Genomic DNA, 25,893 nt, shown 5'->3' with positions numbered 1-25,893 from the left:
CTTTCATGTCCGGAATCACAGGGTTGTTGTATGTTTTCCAGGCTGTCTGGCCATGTTCCGGAAGTATTCTCTCCTGACGTTTCACCCACATCTGTGGCAGGCATCCTCAGAGGTTGTGAGGTATGGAGAAACAAAGCAAGGAAGGTTTATATATGTTGCACCCCAAGGCAGCGTGAGCACTCGAAAACCAGACAAGAGCCAATATAACACACAATATCTTTATTAAAGCAAATATATATCCAAAAGAAATTAGGTATAGAGTCTGAGTAAGGAATAGTTCTTTTTAGAAAGTCAATGGTAGTTCCAAATGGGTAAAGGAAAAGGTTCAATATTATAATCCACAATGAGAACTCGATAGCTCTCTCTAAGGAAGATAGATTGTCCAAAGATTGAGTCAGTATAACAGAGTTGCAATAAGCAAAGTTCAGGTCCACTAGAAACACTTCATAGTAATCCAAGGTAACAAGGCTGAGACGAATCTTGAATCAGGAACAAGGAAACAACTGGATTGAAGTCCAGGTCTACTTGAGAGTCGCGGCAGGGCAACAGCCCAACTGGAACTGGAAACTTGGCATAGAAACAAACAGGAGCTGGAGACTGCAATCCTCTCTCAAGGAAAAGCAAAGTTGACACCGCAAGGAAACTACTGGGCGAAACATTTTTAACAGATTTCAGACTGTCCACAATTAGGGAGTACGAACTCTCAGAACTTTCTCATGGGAACACTAACCATTATCCCATCTTTTTGCTAATCTCTGGCTCTGGCGGACCCCCTGTTTTGCACTTCGCTCCCTGGTCACAAAATCTCTACGATTAAAACTCGCATTCTCAGGCGTCTCGACAACATCTGGCTCTATCAGCAAAGAAGGAGTAGAAAAATCCTCCCCAATTAGTGAATCTCTAAAGTCAATCTCTCCGGGCACCTGCAGCTCCGTAGAGGGGAAAATGTTAATACAGTCCTCAAAATCATCTGTGTCAGAGTTCATGTCCTGAATCACTGCAGGTCCTGGTGCCATGGCTGGCTGGGATCTAACAATATATCTGTGGGGGGAAGAACTCTGGTCTGTTGCAGGCCAGTGTGAATGTTGTAATTAATCACCTCAATTAACATTAAATGTCCTTGCAAGCTTCACCTCCTGGCCTGGGGGAATCCTTTGTTCAGAGTCGTTAGCTGCCCCTGATTGATTCCTGTCTGGAATTCTTCTGTTTTCAGAACTGCTCCTTATTTACTGTTCTGATTTTGGAGTTTTTTTTAAAATACTGGTGGCCAGATTTTGTTCATTTTCATGGTTTCCTCCTTTCTCTTGAAGTTGTCCACATGCTTGTGGATTTCAATGGCTTCTCTGTGTAGTCATGATAGTTGTTGGAGTGGTCGAGATGTTGGAAACATATAATTTATCATATTTTTTTCTCTGTTGAAAATTGCAGTATAGGAACGTCCACCTGGCATTCACATGTGAACACAAGATGATGTTCTTGGCCAGAGCATTTTACAAATCAATCAGACAATCCAATAAATCGAGACCTAAATGGACTTCTGTTATTCAAACTTGGATATTTTTAGTGCACGACATTGGAGGCATAGTTCCTTCTCCTGACTCTCACAGCTTTTGCCATAGCAACTGATGGCTATTTTTGCTCCTGCTAATTGTCTTCTGCAGACCTCATTTACTTCTTTTAGACCACTTCTTTTATTCTTTAATATTTATTTCTCACTTCTCATTAGAATAGTGATGTGCAAGAAAATGGCTATGGGTAAGAATAAGGGTGACAACTCCATCTATACATGTGTGACACTTACTCTATGCATCCTTAACTAGAAAAAGTCAATTGTCTTCGGCCTCGTATCATCTATGTCTTACATTATGTTCCAATGAGGAAATTTTTATCACCCTTTGCTTGAATTCAATTTCCCAGCTCTTCTTATTCAGACCATCTGTTAAGGCTGGCCTTAGGTGAATCGGGTGTCCTTGAATTTGCTAAGTTTTGCTTTGTTTTTGAAGTAGTTTGCAAAGGTGTTGTTGTTTACTTTTCAGACCTTGTGTGGGTTACACAAATGAGCTGCTGATCACAATTACTAGAAATATTTGTGGTGAATTTTTCACAGGATACAGATGAGCATATATTTCCTCACGCGACTACTATTTCTGGATATTTATGTGACAAAAATATTTTAGAGTTTGCAAACAAACATGCATGCTTGAACAGCCAAATTGAGATCCATGTGAAAAGTAGGGAGGGCAAACTTTGATAAATATAGAAGTGAAACACCTTAAAAAGGCCCACAGGTTGAAGACTTAGGGGCAGAACTAAATGACAAATTTATTTATTTATTTATTTATTTATTTATTTATTTACAGTATTTCCGCCCTTCTCATCCCGAAGGGGATTCAGGGCGGATCACAATGTACATATACAGCAGAGTCTCACTTATCCAACACTCGCTTATCCAACGTTCTGGATTATCCAACGCATTTTTGTAGTCAATGCTTTCAATATATCGTGATATTTTGGTGCTAAATTAGTAAATACAGTAATTACTACATAGCATTTCTGCGTATTGAACTACTTTTTCTGCCAAATTTGTTGTTTAACATGATGTTTTGGTGCTTCATTTGTAAAATCATAACCTAATTTGATGTTTAATAGGCTTTTCCTTAATGCCTCCTTATTATCCAACATATTTGCTTATCCAATATTCTGCTGGCCCGTTTATGTTGGATAAGTGAGACTCTACTGTACATGGAAAACATTCAATGCCATTAGACATACAACACACACAGGCAGAGACACAGAGGCTATTTAACATTTCCAGCTTCTGATTTCATGAGTGTATGCTCGATTCCATACACAGGGGGAGCTGCTGCTTCATCATCCACTGTGACACTGAGTCCTTGATGGAGTATTTATTTATTTATTTATTTATTTACAGTATTTATATTCCGCCCTTCTCACCCCGAAGGGGACTCAGGGCGGATCACATTATAACACACATAGGGCAAACATTCAATGCCCATAAACACATCAAACAGAGACTGAGAGACACACACGCAGAGGCAAGTTAACTTTCTTCTGAGGGGATGTTCGATTCTGGCCACAGGGGGGAGCAGCTGCTTCATCATCCACACTGACGGCGCTTCCTCATACCAGGTCGTAAATTAGTTAATCTTGCCTCCCCACTTTTTTTATTAGTGGTACCTTATCTCCTACTTGATAGATGCAACTATCTTTCGGGTTGCTAGGTCAGCAACGAGCAGGGGCTATTTTTTATTTTTAATTGACGGGTGCTCACCCCGCCACGGGCTGGCCTCGAACTCATGACCTCATGGTCAGAGTGATTTAAGGCAGCTGCTCAACAGCTGCGCCACAGCCCGGCCCCTGATGGAGTACTTCTTCATCTTCTGCACGCATGCTGCTGGACATTTTTATGGTGACGTAAATTAGTTAAATTAGCCTCCCTGCATAAGCAGTACCTAAATTTCCTACTTGACAGATGCAACTGTCTTTCGGATTGCTTAGGTAAACAACAAGCAACAATTCTTGACAGCAGAAGGTATCACTCCAAAGGAGATTCATCAGAGAATGCAAGCTGTTTATGGTAAATGTGTGGATGTGAGTCCTGTTTGTTGTTGGACGAGTAAGTTTAAAGATGTTGAGGTGGGAACATCTGACTTGTGTGACAAACAAAGAGTTGGACGTCCTGTGACAACAACCACCGAGTTTCACAAGCAAAAGGTTGACAGATTGATTCAGGATGATTGTCGTATCACTCAGAAATTTCAAGCCTAATCAGCATTTCACAAGGATGTGTAGATCACATTATTGCTTTGCTTGGCTATCGGAAGATCTGTGCACGATGGGTCCTGTGAGACGCCGGTTGCGGAAACAGAGTGTCAACTTCTTCCGTGACGGCTTCAGAAAACTTCTTCATTGTTGGAAGAAATATATCCAATTGTCTGGTGATTATGTGGAAAAGTGAATAGTGGTAGTTAAAGAGCACATTCTAAGGATCATTTCTGCGTTTGATTTATTAAAATATTCCCATCCAAACCCAAGTAACTTTTTATTCAACCCTTGTATAATCTTCCAGATACACTTGGACTACAAATCTCAGCTTCCCACACCATTGGCTAGAGTTTTCTGTGAGTTGCAGTTTGGCAACATTTGAAGACCTGAACTTTGTCCAACCACGTACAAGTTGGACCTTTGGTCTCAATTAGCAGAACTCTTCTTGTGTCCCAATATATAGACTAGGAAATGGCAGTGGAAATAATAGTGGAGTTGCTCAGAACTCAGCTGGTTGTGATCCAGTCCTTCTACCACTTCCTTTCTCCTCACCGTAAGAGTATCTTCAGAGCTCTATAGAGAGACTTTGGATTTCAGGCTTGTATTCTGCTGTCTATTCAATTCTAACTGGTGAAAAAACCTGTCTCCGTGCTCCCTATTCATATGTCTCCATGGGGCTTCACAGCAGGCTCCTGTAGCAGCGTGGATGTATGTATTTTTTTCTCCTCTGGGAGGGAAAGAAATTATGTACACTTAATTCTTTCATACGTAGAGTTTAAAGCATGCAACGATTATAAATTTGTTCATAAAAGGCATGAAGGGTGAACACCTTCTCCTCCCTGAGCTTTGAATAGTGCTTGAGAACAAATTTGGTTTTGGAGATTATTCAGAAGCCTTCAGCAAAGGTGTCAGAAGCCCAGCAAGCTTTTGTGCAAGGCTTTCTAGTTATTTTACATTTATCTCTACTTTTCAAGAAAGTGGAGTATGAACGGGTTGGAACGGTGCTTAAGATACTAGCATCACCATCTGTCCGCTTATCCTGCTTATTCGTCCATTTAAGTCAGTGATTTTTGAAGAAACTTTCTGCTGAGGATAAAGCAACTTCGAAGGAGTCTTTCAGGGAATGTGGACCTGCCAACGGTGCTTAACAGAACTGAAAGGTTCATGTAATGAGAAGGAAATTACTCCTGCTCAAATTTCAAGAACAAGAGGAAGGGGTCCCATATTAATGCCCAAAGTCAAATCACCGGATAATATTTTTTAAAGTCTCCATTTAAAAGCAAATCAACCTGATTGGAACATTCCATGCTAATACATGTGGAGTTTATTAAGGTACGTAGGTAAGTTCTTGTGGGATCACGACCGGATGTGTGTTTGTTGTAGCTCAGCCGTCAGGATGTGGCCGTCCACAGGAGTTTGACTCGGATTCTGATTCGGATTTTGGGCCTCTCCAGAACTTGGATCAAATCCCAATGGCTTTGCAGGTGCCCGATGTTGTGCTTCCAGAAGAATCACTAATTGGGGAACATTCCGATGTTCAGTCAAGGTTGGGTTCGCCAGATGGTGTTGTTGCAGAGGAGGATGTGTCTTTTGATCAGAGACAATCTTTTGCAGAGGATAGGAGTCAAAGGGATGGTGTGAGACGAAGCTGGCGCTTGGCTCTTAAGCGCACTAATGAGTAACTTTCCCATGTGAAGTTGTAAGTGTCCTGACTCTCACTGCCTTGTAGCCTTGAGAACTCCTTAAAGGTGCCTCTGCTTCACAAGAGTAAAAATTGAGTTTTGTATTTTGTGTTAATGTGGGATTTGTGTATTGGTAGTGTTTAAATGAAATTTATGTCTTGTCTGTATTGCATACTGATTGCATCATCCAGAGTGTACTATAGTCTGGAAAGAGTTAAATACTAAGAAGCTATGATGACCTTGATGTGTGGCTGGAGCTAGGGAGTGTCCAGACACAAGTGTGTATGCATTACTGATTGCATCAGTTCTGTTCTGAGTTGAGTTGAGTGCTGTTTGCCTAGGTGTCAAGTCCTGTGTTTGTCTTCAAGCTTGTTTGTCTTATTTATTACTGCTTACAGTAAAGCTTGTATATAGCTTTACCATTGTCTCTGATGTCTCTTCGTTCTCCATTCCACTGACTCCATCCAACTGCTGCTGCACTGCTTAAAATTACTCTGACAATTGGTTATGGGCCCAGATCACCTGATTTTGGAGTTTGGAGTGGAGAGAAAGTTGGAGCTGCGAGTGTGACCAGAGACTGGACCTGCTGTTCTGGTGAGCCTGCTTTATTGTGAATCTGGTGAGCATCTTAGGTGGAAGACAGATTCCTAGAGAAGCAGAGTTGCAAGCAGGGCGTACTGGAGCCTGACTGATTGATGGGCAGAAGTGAGTGTGGAGCCATAAATCTTGAAGCTTGAGGGGGACTTGCCAGACGCTGCTGAAAGTGTGGAACCATCAGTGGCTGGGCTGAAACTCAAGAGCGAGGGTCAAAGCATACCCTGTAGCAAAGAAAAGTAAAATGAAGGCTAGCAGGCCTTTTGAGGTCTTACACGCTGATTTAGCAGGGCCTTTTCCTGAAAGTGAAGGGAAAGCTAGGTATTTCTTTGTTATAGTGGATAGGTTTACCAGTGTCTCTGGATGTCACTTAGTTCTGCGTTCCACTGACTCCATCCAACTACTGCTGCCCTGCAAATTACTCTGACATTTTGTCTATTTGTGTTGCTCATTTTTAAATATACAGAGGGTTAAGCTTCAGCTGGGCTGCAGGCATCACCAAACCATAACAGAGTTGTTGTGCAAAATTAACATGTTTGATGCAAAACAGATCAGTTTTGCAAACACACACACACGTATACACCCACAAATTTTAGGGAAAAAATGTATTTAAAAATCCACCAATTTTCACCACCAAATTCCTGTGAATTTCTGCACAGAATAATTTCTCCAAATAATTATAATGGTTTTAAAGTGGACAAAAACTACACCAATATTTATCTTTCCTCCCATAGCAGAAAAAAGGTACAAATAATTAGGAAGTTAGGACAAAATAATCAAGCTGATATATTTCTATTGGAGAAGTGGGTTTTGCCAAGACCATGGATGGATATGTATGCAGAAGTGTGTTTCTCTTAAGGAAGACTTTTGAATTTGCTGGAAATTCATCCGATATTTTTCTGAGAATGACTGCTCCATTATCCTTCGGATTTCCATGGCAACCCTGCTCATAATCAAGTAGGAAGTTTGCTTTGCATTGCCTGAATTTATGTTAATTTTGCATGTCATTTTAATGAAACAAAAAATTAACTGATACTATTTTGGCTTTTCCTCTTGCATCAAGGTCATTCTGTCTGCTCATGATCTTTACAACTCCTTCATGTATAGGTTACCATTTCATGTGCACATTCTTCCTATTCTCTAAACAATAAAACCACGTGAAAATTTTGCACAGAATAAATCCCGACCTGTAAGTTTTCTTATGAGTCCAGGATTCTTCTCATAAGGGTTTCTGAACACTTAGAAACATGTGGTTCAACTTTTTCTCAAATATTTTATAATATTTTCCCATCCCTGTATTCATCTCTCCTATAATTGTTAAATCTGAAGAAGATGTGACCGTAAGACAGTACTACTCCCATGGGCGAATCTTTTGAAGGACACGGTCAATTTCCATCTCTCTTTTATTTTTTAAGGGTTTAAATGCCTATATTATTCCATCCTGAATGTGAAATAATTTGCATTTTTAACCAAACCTTAATAAGGTTTCTGCTTCCCTTCTGGAAGGTGTTCCAGCTTTATCATAATGGGGACAAAATGGGATAAACAATCTATACTGCCATGAACTTTGTAGAAATGTGAAATAAAAATCTCAGAAATTGTGTTATTTATTTATTTGTTTGTTTATTTATTTACAGTATTTATATTCCGCCCTTCTCACCACGAAGGGGACTCAGGGTGGATCACAATGTACATCTATATGGCAAACATTCAATGCCATTAGACAAACAACACACAGATAGACAGACACAGAGGCGATTTAACTTCCCAGCTTCTGGCTTCATGAGGGTCTGCTTGATTCCGGCCACAGGAGGAGCTGCTGCTTCATCATCCACTGTGATCCCAAGTCCTTTTTGATGGAGTACATCCTCATCCGGTGTTGTAAATCAGTTAAATTAGCCTCCCTGCATAAACGGTCCCTAAATTTTCCTACTTGACAGATGCAACTGTCTTTCGGGTTGCTTAGGTCAACAATGAGTAGGGCTATTTTTTATTTTAATTGTCGGGTGCTCACTCCGACATGGGCTGGCCTTGAATTCATGAGCTCTTGGTCATAGTGATTTATTGTAGCTGGCTACTAACCAGCCTGTGCCACAGCCCAGCTCTATCGAAAGCTTTCATGACCAGAATCACTGGGTTGCTGTGAGGTTTCCAGGCTGTATGGCCATGTACCAGAAGCATTCTCTCCTGACATTTTGCCCTCATCTATGGCAGACCTCACAACCTCTGAGGATGCCTGCCATAGATGTGGGCAAAACTTCAGGAGAGACTGCTTCTGGAACATGGCCATACAGCCTGGAAAACTCACAGCAACCCATTCTCAGAAATTGTTTTATTTATTTTTATACCAATAAAATAAAATATATTTTATTTTTCCTGGTATAAATAACATAGATACATACAGTCCAGAATTAAGACTAGCAACTGTTTTTCAGGTTTTTTAGAAACCAAAACACTTCATCAGAGCAAAACACACACACACACACACAGAGAAAACACCATGCCCATCACAGTATGTGTTCTTTCATGTTGCTTGTCATATCTATACTATAATTTAAAATGTTTGTCTCTGTCGGTCTGTCTATTTTGCTGTACAAATCCACCTGCCTGATTACAGTATCACCAAACTTGATATGTGATGCAATGAAACTTAAACGAAGACAACAGTAAAGTTTGGGATGCAATCTGTCGATGACTTTTTTTTGCATCCATTGCAAATAAACACTCTGAATGTCTATGTTGTTATTGGTCTTGTTGCATTTCTACAGTGCATATTTATGAATGGATTTTGATAACTTGTTAGAACAAGTCCCATTTCCCCTTCTTCTTCATGGGGGGGAGAACAGAATCACAACCATTATATATTAAAACATTGGTTCTTAACCTGTAGGTCCTCGGGTGTTTTGGCCTACAGCTCCTAAAAACCCCCCAGCAAGTTTATTAGCTGTTAGGATTTTTGGGAGTTGAAAGCCCAAACATCTGGGGACCCCAGTTTGAGAACCTCTGTATTAAGCAAAAAGTGCATATACAATGTGTTCAGTGTGAAAAATTGCATGCAAAAATTCACTAATTGTATGCAAAAAAATTCACTAATTGCATGCAAAATTTCACAAAATAAGTGCCGAATTGTCTGCAGTTTTTTGAGATTACACACTGAGGTCTACATAGGAAAGGGAAGGCTCATGGCTAAAATCATGTAAAGCTGGCAGGAACTGAAATCAAACCAATATTTGCCCACAAACACAAAAATATACAATGCCAGGTAAAGGTAAAGGTTTCCCCTGACATTAAGTCCAGTCATGTTATTTCTAAGCCGAAGAGCTGGTGTTGTCCATAGATACCTCCAAGGTCATGTGGCTGCCATGACTGCATGGAGTGCCGTTATCTTCCCGCTGGAGCGGTACCTATTGATCTACTCACATTTGCATGTTTTTGAACTGCTACGTTAGCAGAAGCTGGAGCTAACAGCGGGTGCTCACTCCACTCCCTGGATTCGAACCTGTGACCTTTCGGTCCACAAGTTCAGTAGCTCAGCGCTTTAACACACTACGCCACCGGGGGCTCCTATACAATGCCAATGATATATCAACTGTATAGAGTAGTATTAAATAAAATATAATTGGAACAGAATTTACAATTAAATTGGTATTGCTTTGTACATTGGGATAATTTCTAACTTGAACAATATATGTTCTATGTATAAGCTTGTAGCTTGTCAAATCAATGTTGTACCGTCGAGTAAGTTAATAATTTTTTTAACTGATTTATATTGCACTCTATAATTTTTATATATGCGTTTTATTGTAAGCCGCCCTGAGTCCCCTGTTGGGTGAGAAGGGCGGGATATAAATATTGTAATAAATAAATATATAAATACCACAACCAGTTTCGACTCTCGGTCTTACTCAAGTGAATTTACCTGTGAATATTGCATTAAATTACCAAGAGCATGTATCCATATCCACATACACACAGTATTAAATTTCAGGGTTGTTGTGCGTTTTCTGGGCAGTATGGCCATATTCAAGAAGCATTCTCTCCTGACGTTTTGCCCACATCTATGGCAGGCATCCTCAGAGGTTGTGAGGATGAATTCATTATTCATTCCGGACATGAATAAATCAGGGATTCCCCCAGGCCAGGAGGTGAAGATTGGAAGGCCATTTAATGCTAATTGAGGTCATTAATTTCAACATTCACACTGGCCCCCAGCAGACAAGAATTCTTTTCCCCACCCAGGATCTTCCACAGATATATAAACCTTTCTTGCTTGGTTTCTCACAACCTCACAACCTCTGAGAATGCCTGCCACAGATGTGGGCGAAACGTCAGGAGAGAATACTTCTGGAACTGCCTAGAAAACACCCAGCAACCCTGTGATCCCGGCCATGAAAGCCTTCAACAACATAGTATTAAATCTCATACACATACTTACAATTTTACATTCATACTAGCTTTGCCCGGCCACGCATTGCTGTGGCGTATGGAAATCCTTTGTTGGCCAGGTGGAATAGCAGTGAATAGCTTTGCAATGGAATAGGCTTGCTGCTTGGAAGCCTGGGTACTTGTGTTCTAGGGGAATGGTTTTTTGGGCTACTAGAATTGCAATGAATAGCCTTACTGCTTCAAAGCCTGGCTGCTTGCTACCTAGGGGAATCTTTAGTTAGCCAGCTTCAATAGTACAGAGTAGTATCACTGCTTCAAAGCCTGGCCACTTTCTACCAAGGCTAATCCTTTGTTGGCCTGGTTAAATTGCAATGAATAGCCTTGCACCTTCAATGCCTGGCTGTGTTATATCTAGGCCAATCTGGGGATTTTTTTGGGGGGGGGGAGGAGTGAAGGACATACCTTGGATGTGTTGGTGTATTGTGTCCAAAGTTGTTGTGATTTGGTTTAGTGGTTTTGTTGTTTACTCAGTCCTACAAATGTACATATATATATATATATATATATATATATATATATGGAGCCCCGGTGGCGAAGTGTGTTAAAGCACTGAGCTGCTGAACTTGCAGACTGAAAGGTCCCAGGTTCAAATCCCGGGAGCGGAGTGAGCGCCCGCTGTTAGCTCCAGCTCCTGCCAACCTAGCAGGTCAAAAACATGCAAATGTGAGTAGATCAATAGGTACCACTCCAGTGGGAAGGTAATGGCGCTCCATGCAGTCATGCTGGCCACATGACCTTGGAGGTGTCTACGGACAATGCTAGTTCTTTGGCTTAGAAATGGAGATGAACACCAACCCCCAGAGTCAGACACGACTGGACTTAACATCAGGGGAAACCTATATATATATATATATATATATATATATATATATATATATATATATATATACACACACACACACATACACACACACACACACACACACACACACAACAACAACAACAACAACAACAATTTATTGATTAGCCAGTTGGCCTTATCAAGCACAGACAATACAAACATGAAATACAACATACATCTGGTACACTTAAAATAAAATAAAAATATACAAGCTGGTATTTGCCAGCTTGGTGTCAAAGTAGCTTAGCCATAGATGTATGCATCAACTATCCTCATCTCCCCTACACTGCACCCCAATCTGATCTATGGACTCCGATCTCCTTTTAGCAGCTTTAAGCAAATACAGGGCCACTTTTGTTGTCACAATGGGGTTATAACCGGCCAATAAAAATGTAGTTTTGGCTGCTATGTCCCAGCTTGTTTTATTACAAATAAAAAGCCATAAGTATTGTTTCCTTTCTTTTTCGTATAAGTTACAATTATGCAAAGTGTGGTTCAAATTTTCGACTTCAGGGGCGCCACAAATACATAATCTTTCTCCATATGGGATGTGGTTGAATCTGCCATGTCTCTCCATGGACTCCCTTTGTTCAAATCTTGCCCTGGTGAACGTGATTCTTAGGTGTCTCAGCATATCTGCTTTTAGGTATAACGCCCGCTGGAAATTATGTTTAAAACGTCCTAACCACTTCAGAGATCCTGTGTTTGACAGGGTGGCTATGTCTTTCTGGGCTTCAATATCTAGGATCCTTTGGGTTACTGTCCTTCTTTCAGCCTCCCTATTCTGGCCTAAGGAAGTAATTTGTAATCCACAGATGTGAAGATACCTAGTTAGTTGTTCTGCCCATGAATCCTGGTTTTGGCCATTAGATTGTTCTAAGAAGCACAATTTGGGAGTCCGTTATTTTCGAGATTTTTTATTTTAGCCCAGTAATTAAAGGCCCTGATTTTGGCCAGTCCTTCAATAGAATATATTTCTAACTCTGCTCTGACTGCAGCAGCGGTGGTCTTAGTGTCAACGCCAAGGATCTGTCTTTAAAATTTTGATTGTGTTTGTTCCAATATTGGTAATCTGGTTAGGCCCCAGATTTCTGCTCCATATAATATTATGGGGAGGATTTTTGCTTTATAAACTTTGATTATTGGAGTTAAAGAGCCAGGATATCTGTGGGTTAGCAATCTTGCCAGTGTATTGGAGCGTGCCCTAGTTTTGATCGCGCAAGATTGGGAGTGTGCCAGCCAAGAGCCAGTTTCTGAGTATACTAAGCCTAGGTATGTAAAAGAGCTCACCTGTTCTATGCACTCTGCATCTAGAACCCATTTGTGTCTAGATGGGTGCTTTCCAAAAACCATGATTTTTGACTTGGATTTGTTTATTGTCAGCTCGTTTTTGTGGGCGTAGGTGTTAAGTTTAATCAATAGTCTTCGTAATCCTATTTGAGTACTAGACATCAAAACCATATCATCCGCGTATAGAAGGGTATTTATGTGTCTGTTACCTATTTTAGGCATGTGGACCTCGGGGCTGCTGAGGTGCTCTGGCAGGTCATTGATATAAAGGTTGAAAAGTAAAGGGGCCAATAAACATCCTTGTCTTACACCTTTGCAAGAATCTATTTTCTTTGTCAAGGCACCATTGATTCCCATTCTAACCTGGATATTGTTATTGGAGTATAAACTTTTGACCAGGAGTAGTAGTCTACGGTCTATTCCAGGGGTCCCCAAACTAAGGCCCGGGGGCCGGATGTGGCCCTCTGAGGTCATTTACCTGGCCCCCGCCCTCAGTTTTATAATATAATATATTGTATATACATATAATATTGATAGTAATATTATAATGTAATACAATATAATACTAATAATAATACCATATAATAATATTAATTATATATTCCATGTTACATATAATATTACTAATAATATTACAGTATAGTAGTATAGTTCAATATAGTAATATATAATGCTAATATTGTGCTATGCTAATAATATAATATATTGTATGTACATATAATTTGTAAGCCACTCTGAGTCCCCTTTGGGGTGAGAAGGGTGTGATACAAACGTAGTAAATAAATAATAAATAAATTTTAGACTTAGGCTCACCCAAAGTCTAAAATGACTTGTAGGCACACAACAACAACAACAACAACGACGACGACAACAACAACAACAACAACAACAACAACCCTAATTAACTTGATTATCTCATTGGCCAGAAGCAGGACCACACTTCCCATTGAAATCCTGATAAATGTATGTTGGTTAAAATTGTTTTTATTTTTAAATATTGTATTGTTCTTTCGTTGTTGTTGTTGTTGTTGTTGTTTTTACACTACAAATAAGACATATGCAGTGTGCATCGGAATTTGTTTGTATTTTTTTAAAATGATAATCCGGCCCCACAACAGTCTGAAGGATTGTGGACCAGCCCTCGGCTTAAAAAGTTTGAGGACCCCTGGTCTATTCCATGTACTGTTAATTTTTGCCATAGGAGCTCTCTGTTGATACTGTCAAAGGCTGCTTTTAAGTCAATGAAAGCAACATAAAGTCTGCTCTTTTTTTTTAGATGTTTATATATTAGGTGGTTTATGACAAAACAGTTATCCATGGTGGATCTTCCTGATCTGAAGCTGGCTTGTTCTTCTGGCAGGATTTTATTTTCATATTCCCAAAGTTCTAATTTAGAAAGAAGCACTTTAGAGTAGATTTTGGCCACTATATCTATTAGGCTGATAGGTCTATAGTTTTTTGGATCATTTTTACACCCTTTTTTGTAAATAGGGATAATTATTGCCAATTTCCAACCTGTAGGAATATTGGCAGTGTTATTTATGTGATTACATAGACCTGCTATTAAGGGGGCCCACCAGTCAGGGTTGGATTTAAATAACTCTGGTGGTAAAAAGTCTTCTCCGGGGGCTTTATTGTTGTTAAGGCTTTTGATTATACCCTTTATTTCTTGTGCAGTAGTCGGGGTCCAGTCTGGCAGATTCTCAGGGCTTTCTATATTAGGAGTAATATATTTCTTTGGAAGGGGTGAAGGGGCAAACAGTTCTGAGTAGTAGTTCTCCCAGTTTGCTGCAGGAATAGGGGCATCAAATGCATATTTCCTTTCTTTGAGAAGTCCAGCTACTGAGTTCCAGAAGAGGACTGTGTTCCTCCCTTTAGCTGCGAGTTCTAACTCGTTCCAGATGGAAATTGAGTGGTTTTTCTTTTTTGCTCTAATGGTTTGCTTATATTTCCTTCTCAATTCTAACATATTGTTATGTTCAGTCTTAGCCTGAGACCCCTGCACCTTTCTCATTAGGCTTTTAAGTCTTTTCCTAATGGATTGGCAATCAGTATCAAACCAATCCGCTCTATTTCTTTTGGTAATTAATGGGGTAGCATTCTCAGTTAAATGGTTTTTTAGTTGGTCACATATATTCTCGAATGCTGAGTTAACTGCCGTCCAATGGGATGAGGGGGCTTGAATTGTGGCTGACCAATGTGCAAAGTCTATGGAGTTAAGGGACTTGTTTATCGCATCGGTATTGACCTTATGCCACCTGATTCTTTTGTTTAGTCGTACCTCGGTGTTGTTTGTGATCCAGTGATCTAGCTCATTAGTAGATCTAAGGTCTGATGGTACCTTGATCTTAACACTGACTGGTTGATGATCACTATCAGCTCTGGGGAGAACTTCAATTTGTGAGAAGAGATCGTCTTTTCCAACAGTGTCAGGACCCAGGCTGCAGAGCACCAATAACCTTACACAGAGGCCAGAATCTATCTAATATCTTTATTAAAGAAATATATAAAATCAATAAAAACAAGTGAAGAATATAGTTCAAAAGCAGACCTTTCAGATAAGGTCAAATATAGTCCAGAAATGTATTGTCCAATATAAGATACTAGAGTTCAAAGTTTTAATCCACTTGACCGAAACACACACTTTGCCAAGCAATAGTGTGGGGAAATAACAGAGTCTTTTAAGTCCAATGAAGCTTGACAACAAGGCTGGAATAACTTGATTCTCGACTAGATCCTTGACTGGAGGCAAGAAGAACATGAAGCATGAAACATAGTCCGTGGTAAAAACATGAGACAAGGCAAGGCTCGAAACTTGAAGCAAGGAACTGGGATTACGAAGTCCACACACGATCTCTCTCCTCAAGCTGATCAATTGACTCCACAAAGAATCCCTTGAGCTAAGCACCTATATTGGGTCTCGTTTTCCCGCCAACAGAACTCTTTCCCTAGAGAATGAGAAGCAAAACCCAACTCTGTCCAGATGCATAACTCCTTAGAATTTCCCAAGGGAAGCAGACCTAATCAGCCATTTGTTTGGCAGCGATTCTCAGGCTTCTACGATTAGCCTCCCTGACTCCCCTATCTTTGGTATAATTGTCCCTCCGGGAAAATGGGGGGGAGTTCTGCCCAAGGCCTGTTTGGCTGAATTCTTGAGGGCAGACATCAACATCCTGCAGGTGAAGAGACTCCGGCTCTTGCTGAACCGGCGAAAACCCCATGTTTTCCTCTTCGTCTGCCACAATAGTACTAGGAACAGGACTACAAGGCCCATGAGTCATCACAAACAGAGACGCAGATGAAATCAAGTACACTACTCGTGTGTGTCCCATGGTATGTGTAGGGGTATTTGAAGTTAGGACCATTGCCCCCTAGGATTAGCAGGCTGCATTTGCTGATTAGTGATAAAAGTTTTGCACCTGCTGCATTGGTCTTTGTGTCGCAGGAAGACCAACAGGGTATCCCGCTGGGTAGGCCTATAGAGGACGCAAAGGCCACAGGTGAAGGGCCTAGTCTGGCGTTAAAATCCCCCAACATAATAATTACGGCAAATGGGTGAAGGAGTGAGATGTCTAGAATCATGGCTTCTAACTGCACCCATATTTCAGGTCTGTAATATGGGGATGTGAGAGGTGGGATATACACATTGATCATTATTAGTTCACTATTCCCGTAACTGAATCTCACAACTAGAACTTGTGGTAAGTCATCTTCCTCATATAATTGAGTACCTTTCCAGTTTAATTCTGTCTTCAACAAAATCCCTAGTCCCCCAGAAGCTCTCCCTTTATTTTTTGTTTTTTTGGGCATTATTATACCAAATGTCATAGCCAGGCAGCTGTAACTGATCCCCACCATCAACCACCCATGATTTTTGTAGAGCTATTAAGTCAAAGCTATTAAGAAAATTAACCATTTCAGCATTTGAATTTACCCCTGCCCCAGCCACATTCCACGACAGGATCTTTATGTCATTCATGGCTATGTTCCTGGGGATGATCTTTGGATGGGAAGCCTCCTGGAACCCCGAGTGGCTGTGTAGCTTTCATGCTATTTCCACGTTTGACCCCTTGCCCACTACTTCATTATCTAGGGATGTTTCACCTGAATGTATGGTAAAGGAATTATCAGTGTAAACACAGGGGTTAGTAGTTTGGGTTTTCATAATATTGATCTTTGGGGACAGTGGGAAGTGTTTAGTGATGGTCTCATCTTTTTCCTCAGGATATAAAAATCTCATCTCTAACCAATTTGTGCTAACTGGAACTGGTCTCTGCTGCTCAATTGTTTCCTTAAGACATTGTGTCATCTGGGACCTTTTGAATAGGAACCTGTTTAAAAATCTTGTAATGACCATGCCTTGTTTTAGAAAAAGGTCTCTGGTTCTTATAACAAATTTGGCTATATTAGGGTCAACTAGAGAGACTATAACATCTACATGCTTTTGATCATTATCTAAATATTCAACCGTATCTATGTCAGAAAGAAACAGCCCCCCTGGTAAGACTTTTTCCAAAAGCCCTAGCACATGAGTTTTGCAATCTTCCACACTGGCCAGCTTTCCTGGTTTGGGGACTTTGATAAACACCAGCTTGTTTGGGTCAAGAACCAAATTCCAGTTTTCAATAAGATGTCCTTTGCCATTGAAAATTTGTTCACAGTTTTGCTGTTTTGTCATTGGTAATTTGGATCCGTCAGCTGTCTCTGTCTTTTCCGGGGACATATTATCCTTCTCCCCCTTCCCGTTGATTTCCTGGTTAATCCAGTGGGTTTGTGTTGCCATGTCGATCTTTTGGAACCCTGGATTTGCTGGTCTGGAGCTGTCTACTTTGCCTTGTCCAGTAGCGCTGTTTCTTAGTTTCGAGGTACTTTTTTTTACTTTTCCTCCTACTCATTGCAGTGGGTTTTGAGGATGGGATTAGTGCAAATAATTTCTTTAGGCCTCGTTTGTAGTTCCTAGATTGTCTAGGCTGAGTACTTGTGTTTTTTTGTTTCGCCTCCTTTTTAGTATTTATACCACACACACACATATATATACAGTAGAGTCTCACTTATCCAACACTCGCGTATCCAATGTTCTGGATTATCCAATGCATTTTTGTAGTCAATGTTTTCAATACATCGTGATATTTTGGTGCTAAATTCGTACAGTAATTACAACATAACATTACTGCGTATTGAACTACTTTTTCCGTCAAATTTGTTTTATAACATGATGTTTTGGTGCTTAATTTGTAAAATCATAACCTAATTTGATGTTTAATAGACTTTTCCTTAATCTCTCCTTATTATCCAAGATATTCGCTTATCCAACATTCTGCTGGCCCATTTATGTTGGATAAGTGAGACTCTACTGTATGTATGAAAAAAGTTCTAAAATTGACAAGTTCATCCATCCTTAGCTGTGGATCAATGTGATGTTAGGTCTGACCCCAAATCACTCAAAGAGCTTCATGTCGAAGTATAAATCTGAACTCAAACACTCGGTCTGTTTCTAATATGCATAGGAAAGAGATTAATCACGTTTGCTGAATATTAGGAAAGATGTTGGATTTAGAGAAGGGGAAAAATGGAAATGAGGTCTATTCCAAGTAGAAGCTATGCCACATAGCCAGTAATCTTCAGTGAGAACTTGGAACCAGGTCAAAGAACCCACGGAAAGAAGAAAGGCTGTGAGTAGGAGGAGAGTATCACTAGACAAGCTGGTCAACCGCCAAGAGGATATCGCTGGAATAACTTAAGCTACCCCAATTAGTCCTACTAGGGAGAGAATACGATCAAAGGAACGAGGAGTTGTTAGGATAAACTGTCAGCCTGGCAGTATTAAGCTCCCGCAATGGGTTACAAAGGACAAATTAAGGGAATCTTTGGAGATGTTGTAGCTGGTGCCAGAAGCGATGTTGCCTCCCACTCGAAAGAAGCAGGCCCCAAAGTTTCCGATTTGGCCTCTTCTATAGAGGATTAGCAAGCAGTATATGAAAGGAAACAATTCATTAATCCTTCATGTGTGCGCCATTCTGCCAACTAACTGGTTTGGGACATGTGCCACTCGGTATTCATTTCACAGGCAGCATGTGTTTGGGGATATTATCAGTGATTGACTCATATTAGGTAATAGATTTCTTATGCATAAGACTGACATCATTTAGATATTGTCTGGGGTGATGGATATTTTTCAGTCGTTCTCCTGTTTGCGAGCAGCAAGGTGGGTTTATCATTCCTGTTCCAGATTCCAGCTGCTTTATTTACCAACTGCTGCATGGCAGAGTATTGGACATAAGGAGGAAGCAATATCTGGATGCATCCCATGATTGGCGTCACATTGTCGGGGGCCGGGCTGTGGCACAGGCTGGTTAGTAGCCAGCTGCAATAAATCACTCTGACTAAGAGGTCATGAGTTCGAGGCCAGCCCGTGTTGGAGTGAGCACCCAACCATTAAAAAAATAAAAAATAGCCCCTACTCATTGTTGGCCTAAGCAACCCTAAAGATAGTTGCATCTATCAAGTAGGAAATTTAGGGACCATTTATGTGGGGAGGCTAATTTAACTAATTTACGACACCATAGGAGTAGTCCAGCAGCCGTTTGGAATGAGGAAGTATCCATCAAGATGTCACAGTGGATGATGAAGCAGCTGTTCCCCCTGTGGTCGGAATCGAGCATATCCTCTGGAGGCTGGAAGCTGGAAAAGGTTAAATTGCATCTGTGTGTCTGTCTTTGTCTCTGTGTTTGTGTGAATCGGACACGACAAGACTTAACGTCAGGGGAAAACCTTTACCTTTTTAGTTTGCTTTTCTCCCAGGCATCTTAAGAGAAATGAAGGTGGCTACTACTACAAAAGCATGACGCAATATTGCTAATATGTCTTCTCTTAAAACGTGGCTATTTCAATGTGCCATCGAATGAATAGTTCCAGTTAGATACTTAGCTTGTCACAATTATTGCACTTTATCAATGTTCCTCACCCTTGTTGATTTTAATCTTTAGATGAGACCTTCCTGTCTTCCTTGATCGCCCTATATTTTATCCTTGAACCTCACGTAGAACCTCTGTACAATTTTTACCCCAACACATTTTGCACTATGCCCAGGCTCCAAGGACTTGATATGTTTTTATGTTTTATGTTGTTCTATGTTGTTTATATTGTTTTTATTGTTTTATATTGGTTTAAATTATGATTGCGTTTTAATGTATGTTGATGTCGGGCTTGTCCCCATGTAAGCCGCCCCGAGTCTCCTTGGATGCATATGCCACGAGGGTTTTCCAGAAAGTAGATTATGTTTTGGAATTAAAAATGAACAAAGTATAGGAGAAAACATTTATCATATGCAGTTGAAAGCCACACTCAAATACCACTTCTCAACATAGTCACCATTCAAATCTAGGCACTTCTCATAGCGATGAATGAGCTTGGAAACTCCTCCCCCACAAAACTCTGCTGCTTGCGTCTTCAACTGCTTGCGTCCTTCTAAGGTTTTGCAAAGTTTGGCAATACCTTTCTGAGTTTATTGTTGTGCCTCATTCGAGGAAGTCCGCAAGAAGAAAAAAATGGTCGCCATAACCTTCCTTGCAAGCATTTGCAAAACCTTAGAAGAGCGATCCAGGACGAACGTGGGGGAAAGTTGAGTGCAGAGATTTTGCTGTTTCATGGGGACACCCGGCCTCACACTGTGGGTCGCACATGTGAAGTTCTGGAGTCTTTTGGGTGGGAGTTGTTTCCTCATCCGCCGTGCAGTCTGGGCCTTGCACCGAGTGACTACCACTTGTTTCCAACAATGGGGAGGTGGCTGGCAATGCAGCTTTTTGGTGACAATGCACAGCTGTGGGAAGGGGTGACCGGCTGGTTGAGGATGCAAGCGGCAGAGTTTTGTGGGGAAGGAGTTGCCAAATTCATTCATCACTATGATAAGTACCTAGATTTGAATGGCGACTATGTTGAGAAGTTGTATTTGGGTGTGGCTTTCAACTGCATATGGTAAATGTTTTCTCCTATACTTTTTGAGGATGCAAGCAGCAGAGCTTTGTGGGGAAGGAGTTGCCAAGCTCATTCATCGCTATGATAAGTGCCTAGATTTGAATGGTGACTATGTTGAGAAGTGGTATTTGGGTGTGGCTTTCAACTGCATATGGTAAATATTTTCTCCTATACTTTCTTCATTTTTAATTCCAAAACGTAATCTACTTTCTGGATAACCCTCGAAAAATAAAGTTATTCTTATTATTCCCCAATCCTTCTGCAGCCTCTTCCACTTTCAGTTGGGGAATGCCAATGAAACAAGTGGCTGAACTTGCTCGAACTGGAAGCACTGGGAAAAAGGGAGAAGGGAAATAGCCAACAGCAAGCTGATGCAGAAGGTAGCATTAGTAAGAAATTGAGCCAGGCTAAGGTTAAAGAATTCGGCATTGCTGGTATGCATTGACAACATAGGTCAGAAAGCAACCTTTGGAGGACTATGAGATCTTTTCACATTTGTATCCTGCTTAAAGGAGGTAAAAACAAAGCTTTGCAGAACCTGTAAGTATTCAAGACTGGTTAGCAAACAGAACTCAGGAAGCTTTCAGTTATGCAATTATACTCTGTGTGCACATCCACACTTATGGGTGAGTTTGCCCATTGTGTTTGTCAGTGAAATCAATGATACCTTAGGGGAGAAAATGACCTCTAAGGTCCTGTCTATAATACTTTGTAAATTTTGCAGCCTGATAAGAATTTAAAGCAGTTACAGCTGATCAAACAAGGCAAAGTACAACATGATTGTACAAGGAGGTGCACCTCAACTTGTATTGTTTTTTATTTCACCTCTTTTCCCAAACACAAAGATTAGAAGCTGTCTTCTTCTTTTTCTCAAAAGCCACAAAGGCATCATCTGAAGTTCTGATACTTTCGAAAGATATTAGTTAAACATGTTTGCCTAACAACAGAAGAACAGATTCCTATTGTATTCTCGCTCAAAACTATCATTTATCTTGCACCGAAGAAAGCCAACATGACCTATTTTTTTCTCCTTTTAGAGAAAGAAAAATACCTTTGAGAACAAATTGGATGTGGTATAACAAGAAGTGCCATATATATATATCCCATCCATTTTCGGATAGGACTACGATAAGAAAGGTGCAACTTGTATCTTTAAAAACCCGAGACAAAGAGAGGAAGATTGCTGGGCTTGATTTCGTTGAAAAGAAAAATGTAATGAGAAGCCATAACGGCACATGAGATTCAAGTTATTTTGCTCTATTTGGATATATTATTCTGCTACTCCCTACAATTTAAGTACTTTCTTTTGAAAGGCCATATTGTGAGAACTCCTAGATATAATTTTGTTGGCTTGGGGGGTTGCTATTAATGCATTAAAAAAATTATGAGCCAATGAGAAATACTACATTTTCTCTCTATTATGTTATATGACTCCAATGACATTATAGGAAATAATGGTTCTTTCACATGGTCCATCTTCATTCACATAATTTCAATTGTGTTGGAATTAGAAGCGTTCATAAAATCATAGAATTATAGAATCATAGGATTGGAAGAGATCTTGTGAGCCATATAGTCCAACGCCCTGCCCAGAAGCAGGAAAATCACATTCAAAGTATCCCTGACAGATGGCCATCCAGCCTCTGTTTAAAAGCCTCCAAAGAAGGAACCTCCACCACACTCCGCAGCAGAGAGTTCCACTGCTGAACAGCTCTCACAATGAGGAAGTTCTTCCTAATGTTCAGTTGGAATCTCCTTTCCTGTAGTTTGAAGCCATTGTTCTGTGTCCTAGTCTAACAGGTTTGCTGCCTCCTACCTAGGGCTCCTCTTCCGAAGGCTAGACATGCCCAGGTCTTTAAGCCACTCCTTATAGGGATTGTTCTCCAGACCCTTGATCATTTTAGTTGCACATCCCAGCTTGTCAACATTTCCCTTAAATTGTGATGCCCAGAATTGGACACAGTATTCCAGGTATGGTCTGACCAAGACAGAACAGAGGGATAGCATGACTTCCCTGGATCTGGACACTAGACTGCTGGCCTGTTTATGTTGGATAAGTGAGACTCTACTGTAAATAGAAACACACATACTAGGCATGTCCAATCGATTGAAAAAATGTTTCTATTCTCGTTTCTAAAGTAGGGGGTGCCGACACTTCGATATAGAAAGTATTTCTGAATTTTTCACCCAAAATTTTTGGATATTTCCGAAAATTTGTAATGATTTTAAATCGCCAAAAAAAAAAAAGGAAACCGGGGGGGGGGGACTTTTACAGGGCTCTCCCGCCCTCATTTCTTGAGCTATTCTCATCAAATTTGGTACAGTGGGAGATCACATTCAACACTCTTTGCTCAACAAATTGCAGAATGTTTCCTGTCTCCTATGATTTTTGGCGAATTTTCATAACTTTTTATAATACACTATTTTTCAATATTTGAAGAAACCTGTTCCTGGTTTGAAACTCTTATTTCCTGTTCAATTGGGTTCTTATCACTGTGAAAGTCCCTCTTCTACTTGTGTAGACTTTAACGAAACATTAAGACACATTTAGAGAATGGGCCAACGATGGTTCAAATTACATTGCTGGTTGCACCCAGGGACAACGTCTCGGAACTCAATTCAAAAAGCGAGAGCAGTCCGAAATAATTCCGATATAAGAATCAAAACGATTTTATGGACAACCCTAACACATACCAAAAGAGCAATAGACCAAAACCGTTCTTAAAATCAGGAATGTTATGGAATGCAGGGAAGTCCACTCAGTCTTTGAAAACTAAAGCAATCCAAGGTGGCAATTTAATACTAACCAGCCATTTCTTAGACATGCTACTATTTCAAGCATAATTCTCTCTCTCTCTGTACCCGAATACCTAGTTTTTATCCCTTAAAAGTGTGTATGCACTGCCGAGTTCTACATTCCCATGGGAACCTTGTTCAGAGCGAAAGTGAGCTATGTGACCTGTTTAAGCTGCCAGGAAGTATTAGTATTTCTTTAAAATGGAGATCAGGAATGAAGGACAAAGGCAGAGAATTAGACCTTTCCACTTCTTTGACAAGAAGGCAGTATAAGCCAATGTGGTATTTCCCAAGGTACTAACGCATTTCACAACTTATTTTACCACCTTTATAGGATCGAGGAACCTTCGTCTGGAAGATCACCTTTACTGTGCAATAAAAAATTGGGGGAGGAAAAAAAAGCTTTCCTGTAATCTCTGTCTTAGGAATTGCACAGTCCTCATTGTCAGCAGGAGGATCTGCTGACTAAATATGAGACCTTTTGCAGGAGGATAATCTTTTTTTCATTATTATTATGTTGTAGCATCTCCTTAAGCATGTAAATCCGATTTTGATTAACTTTAAAACAGATCCCTGAGCAACCCGGAGATGAGTTCATTTCGAAAAGAAGTTGCGGCAGCCAGGTAAAAAAATGTTCTCTATTTAATATGATCTAACAGTCACAAAAGCCTCCTGCTGGGGGACTCCCATTTGGGAAAAGCTGCTTTCAGTTAATTATTAAATCCAGTTTTTAAGTCTTTGCGAAAGACAGATTCCTGTAAGAAGCAGTCATATAATGGATCTGCGAAGAAGCAAACAAGGAATTGCATACCCGTGATCCTTTTAAAAATAAATAAACCAGAAGATAGAACGTACCATTTAATTCATTAATTGATCTATGGGTGATATTACGTATTTATTTATTTAATCATTCCTTTATTTATTTTTACATTTTTACATTTTTGAACTGTTTATAACCTAAGCTCTCTGCCACGTGTGTAAATTAAATTAAATTAAATTAAGGGTGAAAACTAGGGGCTATGTCCGTTCTTATTGTTATCTAAAGCTACTGTATTGCTTTATCTATTTTGTAAACCGCTCCAAGCCAAATTGGGAGTAGTGGTATATAAGTTCCAATAAATAAAATAAAATAAATAAATTAATAAATGTAAACAAACACAAAACAGTAAAAATAAACAATAAACAGCAAACCTGTTATTGTGAAGAAATTAAAATGGAAGCAAAAACAAAAAGGAATGAAACAGTACAGAAACTATGTACTACAGTAGAGTCTCACTTATCCAACACTCACTTAGCCAACGTTCTGGATTATCCAACACATTTTTGTAGTTGATGTTTTCAATAAATCGTGATATTTTGGTGTTAAATTTGTAAATACAGTATAGCATTATTTCGTATTGAACTACTTTTTCTGTCAAATTTGTTGTATAACATGATGTTTTGGTGCTTAATTTGTAAAATCATTACCTAATTTGATGTTTAATAGGCTTTTCCTCAGAGTGTTGGTTCCCATCAAAATCATGTTTTGATTTTAGAGTTTTTTAATACTAGTAGCCAGATTTTGTTCATTTTCATGGTTTCTTCCTTTCTGTTGAACAAAATCTGGCTACCAGTATTAAAAAACTCTAAAATCAAAACAGTATATGGGAACCAACACTCTGAGGGCAGAGGACAGCTAATGACTGAACAAAGGATGCCCCCAGGCAAGAGACAAAACCTTTCCAATGCTAATTAGGGTGATTAACTGAAACATTAATGCTGGCTTCCCAGTGACAAAGGACTCTTGCCACACCCCGGACTCTCCACAGATATATATTCTTTCCTTTCCTTACTTAGTTTATCCATACCTCACAACCTCTGAGGATGCCTGCCATAGATGTGGGCGAAACGTCAGGAGAGAATACTTCTGGAACATGGCCACACAGCCCAAAAGACATACAACAACCCTGTGATCCTAGCCATGAAAGCCTTCGACAACACATTATTAGTATTATTACATTTATTATTTTTCTCTATTATTGTTGCTATGATTACATTTATTTTACTCTATTATTATTATTATCATCATTATTATTTCACTCTGATAGTATTATTATTGCATATATATTTTTACTCTATTTATTATTACATGTGTTATTTTCCTGTATGTATTGTTATTATTATTACATGTATTATTTTCCTGTATTTATTATTTTATTGTATGACACAGCAAACAAGAAAGATATGCTGGATTTCGTATCACAAAATCACAAGTCGAACACTTCCCAAGTGTCTAGGACTGTGTGATGTATTTTCGGATGATGCATGCAGATCCCAGTAGGGTGGCCTTTTGCAGTTGGCAGATCATGATTTTGTCAATGTCTATTGTTTCCAAATGCTGGCTGAGATCTTTTGACATGGCACCCAGTGTGCCGATCACCACCGGGACCACCTGCACTGGTTTCTGCCAGAGTCTTTAACTTCAGTATTGAGGTCCTGATAGCG

This window comes from Anolis carolinensis, unplaced genomic scaffold, assembly GCF_035594765.1.
Source record: "Anolis carolinensis isolate JA03-04 unplaced genomic scaffold, rAnoCar3.1.pri scaffold_12, whole genome shotgun sequence".
Classification (NCBI taxonomy): Eukaryota; Metazoa; Chordata; class Lepidosauria; order Squamata; family Dactyloidae; genus Anolis; species Anolis carolinensis.
This window is presented reverse-complemented; position numbering follows the sequence as displayed.